Source organism: Megachile rotundata, chromosome 8 (assembly GCF_050947335.1).
Source record: "Megachile rotundata isolate GNS110a chromosome 8, iyMegRotu1, whole genome shotgun sequence".
NCBI lineage: Eukaryota > Metazoa > Arthropoda > Insecta > Hymenoptera > Megachilidae > Megachile > Megachile rotundata.
In genome coordinates this window covers 7,534,451-7,553,013 of record NC_134990.1, presented here as the reverse complement: position 1 = coordinate 7,553,013, position 18,563 = coordinate 7,534,451, and the positions used below count along the sequence as shown (strand labels likewise).

General features: G+C 34.8%; 1 protein-coding gene across 5 annotated transcripts in view; it reads left to right on the top strand.

Moving 5' to 3' along the window:
• Positions 1-18,563, top strand: part of LOC100876010 (furin-like protease 1) — a 394,431-nt gene that overhangs the window by 221,720 nt on the left and 154,148 nt on the right. The gene's annotated exons all lie outside the window — the stretch shown is intronic.

The window sequence follows — 18,563 nt, the reverse complement described above, 5'->3', positions numbered from 1 at the left end:
GATAACATTTAGATAATATTAGATCATATTCAGATGACATGTAGATAATATTAGATTATATTTAGATAATATTAGATCATATTCAGATGACATTCAGAAAATATCAGATACATTCAGATGAAAGATTGCACAGATGAAGATAATATTTACATCAGATAATTAACCTAAGTAATGTATCACACTAACCTCAGATAATGTTTCACACATTCATTTATACACATTTATGTACATTAGATTAGATAATCTTTCAGATAACACTTCAGACAAGTCACGTAAGAAGCATAAATTTCTCCTTCGCGAAATAAAGCATAATTCCACCATCCTCACAGTAAGTACAGAGACTAAAGTAGAAGGATCCAAGAAAGAGTAACAAAGAAGCAAATTTAAATCGAACATTGACGAAATTGCTGTCGGAAATAGTAGAGATGCGAAATCCGTGTCTGCCATTACTCCAACTATCGTAAAAGAAGTGCTGCCGGTCTGTAGATGGTCATGTTTACGGCGTCGGGATTCGAAAGACGTAAAAGCATAGCGACGAAATTACACGGGACGGGGCCACGAAATGATACCACGTCGGGATACGTTAATTTCGCTCGACGAAACTTCACCGAATACCGCGTCCCTCGAATTAACTTTGACAAGGGTCGATTTGTACCCTCGATTATTGCAACTGACGAAGTTGCATTATTTTGTCTCCTCCGTTTCCTCCTCTTCGGGTTCTTCAGGTTCTTCAGGTTCATGTTCTTCTTCTTCAGGTTTGTGCTCTTTTTCGGGTTTTGATTACGTTGATAGAAAATTAACACTTTCTCTATGTAACATGTCACTACACCAAATTCTTCACATATGCTATTTCATATACGTACTGCATATATGTAACATGTGTATTACTTGAATTATGTGTACATAAGGACATTATGAAGTATAAAAAATATTAAGTGGATTAGGTTAGGTTATATCAAGTTTTATTGAAGTTCATCAGTTAGCTTCATATGTACATATGTGTATACCAATATACATATGTGTATGTATAGCAACTCATTATTTAAATAAACAAGCTGGACTTCATTTAAATTCATTGATAATGTATGGAGGTATAATATGTATTCATATGTGTAAATGAATATGGATGTTCATATATATAAGTGAATCACACATGTAAATAACACATGTGTTTATTTTATTGTATGAGTTTTTTATATTTAAGTAAATAAACAAGCTGGATTTTACTAAAATTTGTTTATGTACACATATGATGATATACACATACATATGTGTACATGTATGTACATATGTGTACATGTGTTCATATGTGTTCATATGTGTTCATATGTGTATACTCCTTTAAATAATATATGTATATAACCAGTCTAACACATACATACAATTATTAAAAGCTTAATTTTATTCAAACTTGATGACCCTCACATGTGCATAATTCACTCACACGTGCATATAAATCATTCACATGTACATACACGTACATCTCTCACATATGTTATACATGTATTCAATCACCTAATAAAATTTTCCAAATTCAAAATTCATGTAATGAACGAATGAAATGTCACATATGTTAAACATGTAATACACACATGTCAAATATGTAAATTATTGAAACTCCATATTAGTTAATACATGATCATTTTGGAGAAGGATTAATCTACGGTTTGAAATTATCAGTAAACGTTGTTTCACAATATCCGTGCAACAGCAAGGGATAAAGCAGAAGCTACGAAACACACATATGGAAACGGAAGCGTCGTATGTAGCGGTACACATAATCAGAAGCATAGTAATCATGAGTAGGCATTAGAGTCGGTTGCTATGATAGGCTTTCAAGATTAATACAATACATCCAGGTGAGTATGATCTCCAGATTGAATTGGAATATCTCTACGATACTTGTTCGAGATGATGGTTATTGGAATACCGTAAACTAGCTACTTAACTTGCAAATAACTTTCGGGTACATTTAATTGATCGTTTGTGGAGAGTGCTATTAGAGTGGTTCGTGATTTAGAGCGCGAGGTGGCTTTGGGAAATTGATAATAAACGCCGGAATAAATTTCGTGATAAAACTATTAATTTTGAGGATTAATTCAAATTATGTTCTTTACGTGTTTATCAATTTTGGGAAAATAATAATAACAAAAAAATTTGAGTATTTTTTTTGTTGCAAAAACAATTTGAGCATTTTTACTTGAAGTATGTGTAGATTCATGAATTTTAATGAATTACACGATTCAGTTAAAAATTTTGTTGATGCATTTTATTAACAGAACAAATATTTCTCTGGGGTAAACACTTAAATATGAGAGGAACTTGAAATTGAATTAATATTTAAAGATGGTATTTAAAATAGTACTTCATATATTAATAAGAATAATTGAAGAGGTCTTTAAAGCAGCTCGTGGGAAAATTGTGAAACTTAATATTCATTATTTCAGAATAATTCTTGGAATAATTTACATTGAAGGAGTAATTTCATAAAATATCTTATTTTAAAGATATTTTTATTTTTAATGTCTTATTGATGGTTTCTTAACCAATGTGTTATTTCTTTTTATTTAGTATTAATAAAATTCAGAAAAAATTATATTTCACGCACAAAATTTTATAAAATCACTGCATGTGAAATGTGTAATAAATGAGGGTAAAATAACGAGATATAATAGTAAGTAGTATAAACCGTATGTGGTCAGACAGAACACCTACTTTCCTTTCCTCACATCTCCAATTTTATTTCAACATTATTTATGCAAATAATTCATTATTTATTACATATGTTTACCATAGATACACAATATTAATATATTTATTATTTTTAATTACTGAAATTGTAAATTAACTAGTCACGTTCCACGTGCACTTCAAACTTCACTTGCAAATTATCAACCAGAAATTTACATGTCACCATTTTCGAAATTCAAATTGCAACCTGTTACCAGCTCTCGAAATTTACTTTGCAACCCACCCTCGATAATTAAATTGCAAATTAGTAGTTACTAAGTACCAACTTCCCCGAGCACATATTTCAAAATATATTCCTTTTTTTGTTATACATTTATGTACCTCTAGTTACGTATTTTTCTGTTACAATTCATTTATTAATCATAGCTGAATATTTTTGGGTACAATAAAATTTACTGAACCGATCAAAATATCATATGTGTATATTTACACATATGTTGTTATTCAGTTATGTATCTTTTCTCATACATATTTTTATCAAAATTAATTTATCAATTCTGATTGAAAATTTTTATGTGCAATAGGTTTTACTGAAAGAATGAACAAATTATATATGATGATGTATGATGATATGTGTTATGTGTAATGTGATATGTGTAATGTGATATGTGTAATGTGATATGTGTAATGTGATATGTGTAATGTGATATGTGTAATGTGATATGTGTAATGTGATATGTGTAATGTGATATGTGTAATGTGATATGTGTAATGTGATATGTGTAATGTGATATGTGTAATGTGATATGTGTAATGTGATATGTGTAATGTGATATGTGTAATGTGATATGTGTAATGTGATATGTGTAATGTGATATGTGTAATGTGATATGTGTAATGTGATATGTGTAATGTGATATGTGTAATGTGATATGTGTAATGTGATATGTGTAATGTGATATGTGTAATGTGATATGTGATATGTGATATGTGATATATGATATGTGTATGATGTATGATATATTATGTGTGTGCATACATATAATTATTATCCACCTATAAATCTTCCTTTACCAATTTTTTTATCAAAATTAATGAGTGCTTGTTCACATATGTGTCCCTACATATATGTATCATTATGTATAAACTAATATATCGTACATAGTTTGATATATACTTATATACCTTCTTTCACAATTTTTTTATTAAAATCCATCATTGTTTGTTCACACATGTGTACCTACATACATGTCTCATTATCCATTCATAAATTAATATACTCCACCCAGTTTCTTCCTAAAAATAAAACGTCCATACCACAAACGATCCGAAAATCTGAAACCTCCCATCGTTAATGTAAATAAATTCTGCAAAAGTGAAATCATTACCGAGGTAATCGAGTCGAGTGCATCGGAAATTTTCAGAGTGTCCGGTTGCAGGGGTAAGCAAATTTCGTCGGAAGATCGTTTTCCCTTCAGCATGTAGCATCGTTAGAGCAACTATTGGGAGAGCATAGTGTTCACTATCTCTGGTACACTCTCCATAAATTTGGCGGAAAGCACGTGAATGTATCGCCGACGTGTTGGCGTTTGTCTTCCGTCGTACGTATGTACACACGAACACAGGACGTTCGTGTACGTCAGCAAACGTCTCTGCGAATGATGTGCGTGCATCTCCGAGGATAAACTGTTAACCTGTAGCTTATGGTAAATTTCGAAAACGCTCGTCAAATTGCCACGTTGATCTCGCGGCGATGTACGAAGCTGGTAATTTGCGATGACTCTGTCGAGATTGTTGGTAACGCGCAGGTGGGGACAATTTGCTGGGTGAAATTGTTGAATTATGTTGCTTTTGGGTTCGCTGGATGGATCTGAGAGGGTGTGTTGGATAATTGAGGGTAACAGAGGACATTTGTATATGCAACTAAATAATTTATTAGAGTGAATAATTGAATGTAAAATTGCATATTTTTTAAAATTGAACAATGGGAGTGTAATTATGGATAGTTATAAATAAGAGTGGATAAAAATTATATGAAATTATATGATAATAAATGGAAGGTTGGTAAAAAAAGAATTTGAGAATGTACATCAGAGTGGATAATAAAAATGATGCAAAATTATGTATTAGACTCAATAATAATTATAAAATAAAAATTGGTAGTCATATTGTATCTATATACTTTTTTCAATTACATAGTTGGAAATTGAAGTTCAAGATTAATTAAATTTAATTTAAGTGAACTAAATTAAACTCGGTTAGAAACAAGTGAAACTAAATAAGGTTCAGATAAATTAAACTACCTTAGAACAAATCGAATCGAATTCAATTAAGCTAAATTAAATTAGATTAAATTAGATGAAACCGAATTAAACTAAATTAGACTAAATTAAACAAAGTTTAGCAAAATTAAACGAAATTAAACAAAATTAAACAAAATCAAACAAAATTAAACAAAATTAAACAAAATTAAATAAAATTAAACTAAATTAAACAAAATTAAACAAAATTAAATAAAATTAAACTAAATTAAATAAAAACAAACTAAGTTAAACTAAATTAAACTAAATTAAACTAAATTAAACAAAATTAAACAAAATTAAACAAAATTAAACAAAATTAAACAAAATTAAACAAAATTAAACAAAATTAAACTAAATCAAACTAAACAAATCAAACTTAAACTTAAACAAAGTTTAACCTAAACAAACTCAAATTAAATTAAACCAAACTACACACTTCACTTCCAAATTTTAATACATAATTTGTACAAACTCTAAAATATATAGAAAATCAGAAATGGAACCAACCAGTTCCTTTGTTCCATTGTTTTTAATTATACAGAATGACAGCAGCTGTGGCAACGTTCGGAGGAGTGGCGTAAAGGGGCGGAGCGTAGAGGGAAGGGAGGGGGAAGGTGAATATATAGAACCACGAAGTTTGTATCACAGGCAGAGTCGTTCCAGACTTGGTACCATGTACATCGACCGTAAGAGGAACTTTGAAATACTTTTGACTTGATACAGCTCCTAACAAACTTCCTCAAGAATCTGAAGGGCTCCTTCAGATTATCGGTGTTGCGCATTTACATCGCGTCATCTTCAAGCTTTCTTGATATAAGAGATATATGGGGCAATATTATATTCTTGCTCATAATGAAATAATTTTATTTTTTATTTATTTTATGTACTTTATTTGTGATTCATAAAATGTTGTATTAAAGAAATATTGAAAATGTTGTTACCTATTATTTTTTGATAAATAAATGTATCTTGAATATACACTAAATATGAACATATTAAATATAATTTCAATATATTTATTGTTATTATTATATTATAATATTATAATATTATTATATTTATTGTTATTATTATATTATGATAATAACAATACATTTACTAATAACAATATTATTATATTATAATAATAACAATACTTTTATTTTAATTATTATATTATAATAATAACAATACATTTACTTTATATTTAAATAAAGTATATTGTTTAACATATTGTCAACATATCTTTACCACAAATATATTGTTAAATAAACTGTCAATATATTTGTTTAATAAAAATGTTACAGTGGTTTAGAAAATTTATAATTGCACAATTTTAATACACAATAATATAAAAATATGGAGTTTAACTAACAATTCCGTCTTTCTTTTTGTTACAGGTAGGTCAAGCAGCTCATTCAACAAACTAATGAATTCTGATTGCGATTGGACGAAGTTTTCGAAAAGTAAGTGGTATGAAAACAGAAATACGAACTTCTTTCGGAGCTTGTCGAACAAATGGTGTCACGAGCATTAAATTTCACGTTGTAAGTCCGAGGCTAAAAGTTTCCGAAGAAGTAATTGATCGAAAAACAGAGGAACAGAGAGACTGGTTTGCGCTTTCCTTATAGTATTTCAACTTTCTGACCTCTGTATTTTTAAATTCGAATCCGTGTTCGATTGGAAATTAGACTAATGTTATATAAAACATTATTTTCCTTTCCTCTTTCAAATTCTACAAAACTTTTCTATGTGTAACTTTCAAATATTATTCAATCCATGCCTCTAAATAATTTTAAGAAAATCAGAAAGCTAGATAACTATAAAACTATAAGTATAGGCAGATATAAAACTAGGCAACTATACAAACAGAAAACTGTAAGTATAGGTAACTAGAGAACTCGAAAATTGGAAAGATTGAAAAAATTCGAAAAATTGAATAATTGAATCATTAAAGAATTGCAAAACTAAAAAATTGAAGAGTTCTGAAAAATTAAAGAATTGAATAATTGAAGAATTGTAAAATTGAAGAATTGAAGAATTGGAGAATTGGAGAATAGAAGAATTGAAGACTTGAGGAATTAAAGAATTGAAAAATTGGAAAATTGAAAACTTGGAAACTTGAAAACTTGAAAAATTAGAAAATTGAATTTTTAGATTTTTATGAGAAATAAGGAATTCGAAACTTGAGAAATAGGGAACTGTGGAATTGGGGACTTGTGGAATTGGATAATTTTGGAACTGGGGACTTATGGAATTGGGAATTTGTGGAATTGGGTAATTGTGGAATTGGGGACTTATGGAATTGGAGACTTGTGGAATTTGGGACTTGTGTAATTGGGGACTTATAGAATTGGAGAATTATGAAATTGGGGACTTGTGGAATTGGGGACTTATGGAATTGGGGACTTGTGGAATTGGGGACTTATGGAATTGAGGACTTGTGGAATTGGGGACTCGTGGAATTGGTGACTCATGGAATTGGGTAATTGTGGAATTGGGGACTGGCGGAATTGGGGACTTATGGAATTGGGGACTCGTGGAATTGGAGACTTATGGAATTGGGTAATTGTGGAATTGGGGATGTGTGGAATTAAGTAATTGTGGAATTGGGGATGTGTGGAATTGGGGACTGGCGGAATTGGGGGCTTATGGAAATGGGGACTTGTGGAATTAGGTAATTGTGGAATTGGGGATGTGTGGAATTGGGGACTGGCGGAATTGGGGACTTATGGAAATGGGGACTTGTGGAATTAGGTATTTGTGGAATTGAGTAATTGTGGAATTGGGGATGTGTGGAATTGGGGACTTATGGAAATGGGGACTTGTGGAATTAGGTAATTGTGGAATTGGGGACTTGTGGAGTTGGGTAATTGTGGAATTGTGGACTTGGTTATTGTTGGTTACTATTGGTTATTACTGCTTATTGGTTATCATCGGTTGAAGGATTTAAAAATTTCCTTTTTTTTTTCAAATTTGAAAATTCGAAGCATCGAATACCTGTCACCCCTCATGAAAAGCTCCAAAAATAAATAATCTCCACCGTCCTTCATCAATTTTGTCTGACCGCACATCGACTCATACTACTCATCAAATCATCCTGCAACTTACCTCCAACCTAAACCACAACTAGTAGCAACCAATGATATTGTCATAACCAATATTAACCAGTGCTAACCAATAATAACCGATGACAACCAATAATAACCAACAATAACCAAATAATAACCAACATTATTACTATTACCCAAATAAAAAAATACCCACAAAAGCACTAAATCCGAATCAAACAATTCAGTCCTCCATCGTCCGTTCACAATGAGCTTAGCCAAACAATAAGAAGGTTAATCGAATTCATGATATAAAGTAAGTACATGAAAGGCTAATCGATAATTCAAGAAGGTAGTATTGTACGGTTCCCTCTTACACTTTATTCCCAATACACAGTCCCATTTTCACAGTTCCCGAGAAAATTTCCAAGCCCCAATTCTCTGCCACGTTCGTGCAAACACCCTTCAGCCATCAATCACCGGAAGTCTCTTTGTAGAATGAAACAGGGCACACCGGGAACTCGTCCAGACTGAGACATAGTTTTCCTTCAGGAATAGCCGCTGGTTGTCGAACAATAATACGAATATATCCTTGTCAACGACAGTTCACCTCAGCTGTTTCCTTTTTTTGCCGGTGACGGTGTTTTATGAGGGCGAACAAAGGACAGTCGGAGTGCTTTGCTCGATATTGTATCCGAAATTCGTGGCACTCTGCTGTGTGGCAATGTTGGTCCGCGATGAATGTGGACGAAAACTGACGTTTCGAGAGAAGAAGATGGTTTCTCGGAGAAAAATTATTGAATTCGGGCTTCTTGTTCTACTATGCTTTGTAGAATTTCTAGATGTTGGTAGTTCGGAGAAAATTTTAGTTTGCTGAAGCTTTGGAATTATTTTGGTGTAAGGTGGAATTCAATTATTAGGTATTTTGATTTTTCTAACTGTTAGTTTTCAATTCCTCAATTTTTCAATTTTCTAATCTTTCAAGTTTTTCATTTTTCAGTTTCTCAATTTTTCAAGCTTTTAATTTCTCAGGTTTTCAAGTTTTCAAGTTTTCAAGTGTCCCAGTTTCCAAGTTTTCAAGTTCCCAATCCCATAAGTCCCCAATTCCACAAGTCCCCAATTCCACAAGTCCCCAATTCCACAAGTCCCCAATTCCGCAAGTCTCAAATTCCACAAGTCCCAAATTCCAAAATTACCCAATTCCACAAGTCCCCAATTCCACAAGTCCCGAATTCCACAAGTCTCAAATTCCACAAGTCCCAAATTCCAAAATTAGGCAATTCCACAAGTCCCCAATTTCACAAGTCTCAAATTCCACAAGTCCCCAACTCCAAAAGTCCCAAATTCCAAAATTACCCAATTCCAAAAGTCCTCAATTCCACAAGTCTCAAATTCCACAAGTCCCCAACTCCAAAAGTCCCAAATTCCAAAATTACCCAATTCCACAAGTCCCCAATTCCACAAGTCTCAAATTCCACAAGTCCCCAACTCCAAAAGTCCCAAATTCCAAAATTACCCAATTCCAAAAGTCCCCAATTCCACAAGTCTCAAATTCCACAAGTCCCCAACTCCAAAAGTCCCAAATTCCAAAATTACCCAATTCCACAAGTCCCCAATTCCACAAGTCTCAAATTCCACAAGTCCCCAACTCCAAAAGTCCCAAATTCCAAAATTACCCAATTCCACAAGTCCCCAATTCCACAAGTCTCAAATTCCACAAGTTCCCAATTCCACAAGTCCCAAATTCCAAAATTACCCAATTCCACAAGTCCCCAATTCCACAAGTCTCAAATTCCACAAGTCCCAAATTCCAAAATTACCCAATTCCACAAGTCCCCAATTCCACAAGTCTCAAATTCCACAAGTCCCAAATTCCAAAATTATCCAATTCCACTAGTCTCAAATTCCACAAGTCCCAAATTCCAAAATTACCCAATTCCACAAGTAATAAATTCCACAAGTCCACAATTCCATAAGTTCCAAATTCCACAAGTCCCCTATTTCGCAAGTTTCAAATTCCCCATGTTCCAAAATTTCCCAAGTCCCAATTTCTCAGGTCTCCACTTCCATACGTCCCCAATTTCTCAAGCTTCAAATTCCCTATCTCTCACAAAATTTCCAAAATTCAAAACGGAGCTTCAAACTACATTTTTGCAAAGAGAAATCTGATTCAGAATCACTTAAACCGTCCCCCATTTCAGGGACCAACCCCAGTTGTGAGAGACCCTGCAAATAGTGTTTTGTTAAAATACCGGTTCAGATTGTAATTTAATAACCTTTTGTTATTTGAACCAAACAAGATGTTGCAATAAAAATTGTGTCAAAATTCCCTTTAAAAAAAGCAGGTGTGTAAAAGGAGCACATGTGTGCGGCACGAATATCAGTGTAATGATCAAAAAGAAAATTCTGTAGGATTTAATAAAGAATATACGAAAGAATCGATAATGTCGTGTCGTTGAACAAAGTACAGTGACGGCGGTTGGTTTTGGCGTGGAACAATAAGGGCTCTGTTTCGCGGACGAATTCAAAGGGTGGAAAAAAGGACTGGCGTTTAGACGGGTAGTTTGCATTGCACATGGTGAAAAACAGCCTGAGCTAGTGCCTTGTCGATTCTGTCCGCATCAGGCTCGGTCGTTGGACCTTTCCTCTCTTATTTGACTCGTGCGCTTGTTAACCCCCTTTACAAGCGGTGTTTCGCGTTGATCGTTGCCGGAAACCAGCCCGGGAACTCGTGTCGGGAGAGGAGGAAGCGAAGGAAGTCGCTTCGAAACTGATGGAATTCGTTTTACGGTTTTCTGGCTCGCACGGCTCGCGAGATTGCCCCTTTGATCGCGGCCCTTTCACGAATTAAAGAAGACAAACCCCCGGATTTATTGGAACAGAAAGAATTAACGAAATCCCGAAATTGATGTGTCGATTTTGAAGTGGGGTAATTGTGGAATTGGGGACTTGTGAAATCGGGATCTTATGGAATTGTGGACTTGTGGAACTGGGCAATTGTGGAATTGGAGACTTGTGGAATTGAGGACTCGTGGAATTGGGGACTTATGGAATTGAGGACTTGTGGAATTGGGTAATTGTGGAATTGGAGACTTGTGGAATTAGGGACTCGTGGAATTGGGGACTTGTGCAATTGGGTAATTTTGGAATTGGGTAATTGTGGAATTGGGGACTTGTGGAATTGGGTAATTGTGGAATTAGGGACTTGTGGAATTGGGGACTTGTGGAATTGGGGACTTGTGGAATTGGGTAATTGTGGAATTGGGTAATTGTAGAATTGGGTAATTGTGGAATTTGGTAATTGTGGAATTGGGGACTTGTGGAATTGGGGACTTGTGGAATTGGGTAATTGTGGAACTGGGGACTTGTGGAATTGGGTAATTGTGGAATTAGGGACTTGTGGAATTGGGTAATTGTGGAATTGGGTAATTGTGGAATTGGGGACTTGTGGAATTGGGTAATTGTGGAATTGGGAACTTGTGGAATTGGGTAATTGTGGAATTTGGTAATTGTGGAATTGGGGACTTGTGGAATTGGGCACTTGTGGAATTGGGTAATTGTGGAACTGGGGACTTGTGGAATTGGGTAATTGTGGAATTAGGGACTTGTGGAATTGGGTAATTGTGGAATTGGGTAATTGTGGAATTGGGGACTTGTGGAATTGGGTAATTGTGGAATTGGGGACTTGTGGAATTGGGTAATTGTGGAATTAGGGACTTGTGGAATTGGGGACTTGTGGAATTGGGGACTTGTGGAATTGGGGACTTGTGGAATTGGGGACTTGTGGAATTGGGTAATTGTGGAATTGGGGGTTTGTCGAATTGGGGTCTTGTGGAATTAGGGACTTGTGGAATTGGGGAATTGTGGAATTGGGGAATAGTGGAATTGGGGACTTGTGGAATTGGGTAATTGTGGAATGGGGGGTTTGTCGAATTGGAGACTTGTGGAATTAGGGACTTGTGGAATTGAGGACTTGTGGAGTTGGGTAATTGTGGAATTGGGTAATTGTGGAATTGGGGACTTGTGGAATTGGGGACTTGTGGAATTGGGTAATTGTGGAATTGGAGACTTATGGAATTGGAGACTTATGGAATTAGGAACTTATGGAATTGGGAACTTATGGAATTAGGGACTTATGGAATTAAAAACTTGAGAACTTGGGGTCTTATGGAAATTGAACCTTGAAAAACTTACACTTTATGGAAATTGGGACTCATGAAATTGGTGACTTATGGAATTGGAAACTTAAATAATTGAAAACTTGTGGAATTGCTACTTTCTTATTCAGAATGACGTCAGCTACTCCCCATTTCAGAAACCTACACTAATTATGAGACACCCTGATACAGTTGCACAGGAATATTGACTCTAAAAAGTATTTTAAGAGTATTTTTATTGATCTATAAATAGAACTATAGATATCGAAATGTGAGCATATTAGAGAGTAGCATAATAAACTCATCAATTCTAAGCAGAATTACACGATATAGGCAAATAGTGACGATGCTTACGTAAAGTCCAGAACGGCAATACGGACTCATCGAGCGTATCCCTTTATCCAGATAATCCCTCTCGCAGCATCTGCAGCGCACCGCATTATCGGGTGTCCCATAAATTGCAACACTCCTACGCTCCAGTAGATTCATTTAACCCTTTCGATTCGAAAACGCATTATGACGATCGGATAGTTGTGTGTGGTACGATAGGAGGTAACTGGATAATCATTTATCATGTTTTGATATGTAAGCACACAATTGTTCATTTTAGTTTTATTTCAGTTTTTTGTGGTGGAAGTTGGTAGAATGTTTATACAGGCGTTTTTGTTGGACTTCAAGCTTTAATTTCGTGTATCATAAGTGCCATTTCGTAATACTTTTATGTCATCATATTTATTTTGAAAATCAGTTTCTGTTTTTGCTGATTATTTGATACATCAGTTAGCACTCAATCATTAATTTTAGTTTTTATTTAATTTTTTGTTGTGGATGTGGGGAGAATATTTATATATGTGTTTTTATTAGTCTTCAAGCTTTAATTTGACGTATCACAAGTGCCATTGTACTACATTTTTATGACATCATATTTAGTTTGAATATCACTTTCTGTTTTAGTTGATTATTTGATACACGAGTGAGTGACACTCAATCTCCACGCCATTTTTTGTTACGAATATTGATAAAACATTTATATAGACGTTTTTATTAAACTTCAAGCTTTAATTTGGTGTATCACAAGTGCCATTTTGGTATACTTTTATGTCATGAAATTGTTGATGCAGATTTTACTTGTAGATATAAAAAGTACAATGATATATACATTTCACTGTTGGTCATTATTTACTTTAATTAGCTACTAGTCAATTTGTATTAAGTGAATTAACGAAACACGTATATAGGTACTTTTGTCACATTTCAAGCTTTAATTCGATGTACCATAAGTGCTATTTGGTGATACTTTTATGTCATCATTTTTAATTTGAAAATCAGTTTCTATTGCAATTACTTCTTATACATGATAGAAGTAGTCCCATCACATTTATGTACTCCTCCGCCATTTTGTAGTGGAATCTCTATGAAATCTATTTGCAGTCATTTTCGTTGAACTTCAAGCTTTAAAATGAAATATTACATGTGTCATTAGCTGTTACTTTTATGTCATTAAATTTTGTCAGATCTTCTACATTTTATATATTATTCATTACTTACTTTAATTAACTAGCAGTCATTTTATATTAACAGAATCAATGAAACGGTACATATTTTTGTCCGATTTCAAGCTGGTGTATCATTGATTTTGTATATCATTTGTATTATTTTGTGCCAGTTTTATGTCATAAAATTTGAAACATACATATATACACATATGTATAAACGCATATGTATATACAGATATGTATGTGCACATATGTATATACACATATGCATAAATACATATGTATACACACATATGTATATGCACATATGTATATACAGATATGTACGTGCACATATGTATATGCACATATGTATATACAGATATGTACGTGCACATATGTATATACACATATGTATAAATACGTATGTATACTCACATATGTATATGCACATATGTATATATACATATGTATAAATACGTATGTATATACACATATGTATAAATACCTATGTATACTCACATATGTATATGCACATATGTATATACACATATGTATAAATACGTATGTATACTCACATATGTATATGCACATATGTATATACACATACGTATAAATACGTATGTATACTCACATATATATATGCACATATGTATATACACATATGTATAAATACGTATGTATACTCACATATGTATGTGCACATATGTATATACACATATGTATATACACATTTATATACACATATATATATGCACATTTGTGTACACATATGTATATGCACATATGTATACATATTTTTGTACGATTTCAAAATTGAATCCGCTCCCGATTCACGCAATCGACGAACGTCGTTCAAAGCGCTACGAGCATATCGAAGATCGATCTGGACGTCGATTTGGTGTCGATTATAGGCAATAACGTTCTCGCGATTCCCCAGACGATGATACTCGATGAAACGAGTTAAACCAGCCTTCGGTTCATCGAAGTTCCGCCGCTCGTCACCTCGAGTCCGATCGCGGAAACCTCGTCATCCAGATTTCACGCAAAGAAACACCCTCTTTGAATTTCGCTAATTGCCGTCGAGTAGCTGAAAGCTTTCCGATAAATCGATGAAATATCGCGAGACTGCGTGAACCGCTCGTGCGGCAATCCGATTAGCTTCGTCTCGAGTGCAATTTCACGAGGCAGCAGTTTTAAGTTGAAGGAAACGGGCTAATTTTCGGCACAGCCAAGAGGGAAGTCGGTTTAAATTCCTAATGAACCCAGTCTGCGTCAGCGAACGGGGATTCCGCTCGATTCTGTTTCGTGGATGAAGTTTGTTCAAGTTATTGAAGACGGTGAAAAGAGTGCAGGCCGAGAATTAGCTATATTGTCCGCTAACAGCTTGAATTAAGAAACGCGTTGGAAGCGTTCAGAGGGAAGTGGATCGCAGATTTAATTCTCAAATAAATTGCCGCGAGTTTGATGAAAGGAATTCACGATTGATTTAGATTCTACGATTGTGCTGATTGAGGAAATGACGGGGCTCAAACATGCTACTGTCTCATTTTTACATCAAACATGTGGTGGCAATTTTTAGATTTTCAAACTTTATTTGTTATAACCCTAAATTTAACCCGAAACTAAAGAAGTGATCTTCCACATATCGCAGTATCAACAATTTTGATATCAAAGCTGTGAACGCGCACTTCTTTTGAGTGGACCTGTAGAGGACCGCACGAATGCACTGAAAAAGTATATCGACTGCAAAAGGTGAAAATGGTACACGTTAAATAAATAGCGTATCGAAAGCCCAGCTGGACAGCCGTCAGAATGATTAAAAACAGATAAGGCTATTCCAATATGATCGACGATAGCGATACCATCTGCGATGGACGTTTCATCAGTTCGATTACCAGTAATTATCGATAATTTCCCGGTGACCCGTTGTAAGCACGTACTCGACCGTTCGAGGGGGTGGATGGGTGTCGTTTTGACACGAATGTTCGCACGTTCGTCGTGCTCGAACAGGGCTGCAATAGATGCACCGACATCGAGTGCATGTCCGGTCCAGCGTGGTACAACGACGGCCACTTCCTAAAGCGCTTACTTCGCACACAGCGAACTCGATTTCCCTTCCGCAATCCACGAATCTCCACCGCGTTTCCTGTACTGATCGGCTCGTTGTTTCGTATGAGGCATTAAGAATTAGTGTTATATGTAGTAACGGTGATTGAACGATGCGATGGTCAGGATTGTCGATGAGTGAATATCTGTGGAGTGTGTTTGCACTTGAATCGCACATGATGCACTTTAACTACAAATGATGTACTAAAGATACATATGACGTACTCAAATTACAAATGACGCACACAAACTGCAAAAGCCACACTTAAGCTACATATGACACACTTAAGTTACGATTGACGCACTCAAGCTTTAGATGACGTACTCAAGTTACATATGACGCACTCAAACTGCAAATGACGCACTCAAGCTACATATGACGCATTCAAATTACGAATGACGCACACAAGCTGCAAATGACGCACTCAAGCTACATATGACACACTCAAGCTACATAGGACACACTCAAGCTACATAGGACACACTCAAGCTACATATGACACACTCAAGCTACATATGACGCACTCAAGCTACATATGACACACTTAAGTTACGATTGACGCACTCAAGCTTTAGATGACGTACTCAAGTTACATATGACGCACTCAAACTGCAAATGACGCACTCAAGCTACATATGACGCACACAAACTGCAAATGACGCACTCAAGCTACATATGACACACTCAAGCTACATAGGACACACTCAAGCTACATATGACACACTCAAGCTACATGTGACGCACTCAAGCTACATATGACACAGTCAAGCTACATAAGACACACTCAAGCTACATAGGACACACTCCAGCTACATATGACACACTTAAGTTACGATTGACGCACTCAAGCTTTAGATGACGTACTCAAGTTACATATGACGCACTCGAACTACAAATGACGCACTCAAGCTACATACGACACACTCAAGCTACATATGACACACTCAAGCTACATAGAACACACTCAAATTACAAATGACGCACCCAAGTTGCAAATGACGCACTCAACCCACATACGCACGCTTCAAACGTGACAAATCTTACTCAAATTTTGAATACGCTTCAATTTGGAGTTTAAGTCCAATTATAATTTGCACCGTCAAGGATTGCCGAATACAAAATTGACATAACACTTCAACTTTTCTTCTCTGTTTTAATATTGTAGCTGTGATCAGTTAGTTCCGACTGACGGACCTGATAAATCATAAGGCAAGGGGTTAAGAACTAAGTGTATTTGCGTCGCAGCGTCAGCAATATTAAGTGACGATTAAACGACGCGAATCATTAGATTCCCAACGAGTGATAAGTGGACTGTATCTAAGAAATGAATTTCACTTCGAACGATGAGACTTGTTACTTGATGCTTGAAACTTGATGCTTGGAACTTGGTACTTGAAACTTGATACTTGAAACTTGATACTTGAAACTTGATCCTTGAAACTTGATCCTTGAAATTTGATATCTGAAACCTGATACTTGATCCCTGAAACCTGAAATCTAATACCTGCAATCTGATACATGTAACCTAATACCTGAAACTTGATACTTGAAACTTGATACCTGATACCTAAAACCTGAAACCTGACACTCGATCCCTGAAACATGAAATCTAATACCTGCAATCTGATACATGTAACCTAGTACTTGAAACTTGATACCTGATACGTTAAACCCGAAACCTGATACCTGATCCGTGAAATATGAAATCTAATACCTGCAATCTGATACAGGTAACCTAATATCTGAAATTTGATACCTGAAGCTTGATACCTGAAACTCGATGCCTGAAACTTGATATTTGAAACCCGAAATCTGATACGTGGTACTTGGTACGTATTTTTATTTTGCTATGAACTTGATAACTCAAGAGTGAAAACCGCAAATGAAGGACTCTACTGCTACAACTAGTTCCACAACCAAATATAACTAACAATGAAAAATACTCGCTATAATGCGATGACTCCTTCTACTTTAACTAATAATTAATAGTCATTTTGTACAACGAAAGTTGATGAAATACGTACATGGATATTTTTATCCGATTTCAAGCTTTGATTCTAAATATTTGATTCGAAATCTCAAATATATAAAAGCGAAAAGTTAAAGGGCACGATCCTGAAAAGTGTTTCATGTCAGCTATCGAGTGGGTATTTTCGATAGCTCTTTTTCACCGGCAACGATCATCCCTTCAACGATCAGGATCCTTTGTATGCAAGTTATTCGAACATTCCGGAAGTTGGTCTGAACATGGACGACGGACGGCTTCCGGATATGTCTTCTTGCACTTTTCTCCCGAAACCAGCCTTTGATTGTCGGATCTTCCTGGCCGAATTTATCATACCGTGATCCTGCAAACGCTCGGGAGCTTTACCGCAGCATCCCTTCTTTCAACATATTTCAAAGAAAATAAAGCTTTCGCTCTGCGAACAGGGAAACTTTTCGCTGAGATTTGCTGAAAAATTTCGGAGGAATTTTTATAAACAGCGTACGGTTGTTGCTATGTGATTTATAACTTTGACGTGAATTTCGGATTAAATATTTGACAAGTTTTATTTTTATATGTTTTTGAATAGATATATGGGGCTAGGACTGGAAATGTAATAAAATATGAATTGTGTCACGTGTATGACAGATAGAAATATGTCACGTTTTATGTGATAATTATTATGTATGATATATGTAGTAATGTAACTACACATTGAAAAAAAAAATAATTTAAAAAGAAATAAATGTAAGAGAAATATTAAATATAAAAATGATCAAATGTATAATGAATATCTTTAATTACTTTCTTTTTA